This window comes from Penaeus vannamei, chromosome 15 (genome assembly GCF_042767895.1).
Source record: "Penaeus vannamei isolate JL-2024 chromosome 15, ASM4276789v1, whole genome shotgun sequence".
In the NCBI taxonomy this organism is placed as follows: domain Eukaryota; kingdom Metazoa; phylum Arthropoda; class Malacostraca; order Decapoda; family Penaeidae; genus Penaeus; species Penaeus vannamei.
Window position 1 is genome coordinate 16,520,459 of NC_091563.1, and position 515 is coordinate 16,520,973.

Consider the following 515-nt stretch of genomic DNA (forward strand, 5'->3'; position numbering starts at 1 on the left):
GATACATCCCTCTTCTGAGATAGGGGTGGATAGGTAGGTAGGGAGAGATAAGTAGGTAGATAGGGAGAGGGAGGGAGGAAAGGGGGAAGGGAGAGGGAGAAGGACGAAGTAAAGGATAGCGTCAACTGGAAATTACTTGTAAGTTACAAAATTATTTAGAAACTCGCTTTGCCGTCAGACCGTGATACAAAAATAATGTATATTGTACTTGACTGATGACTTTACTCACACGAAATATAATATGTAATGTAATATTATATGTAATGTAACGAACAGACCGACACATACAGAGCCATGGAGAAAGAAAACACACACACACACACACACACACACACACACACACACACACACACACACACACACACACACACACACACACACACACACACACACACACACACACACACACACACACACACATACACACACACACACACACACACACACACAGAAGATAGCTCACATAAAAGTCATGTTTAATGAAGGTTCGACGATATGTCTTTCAGCCTTCATAA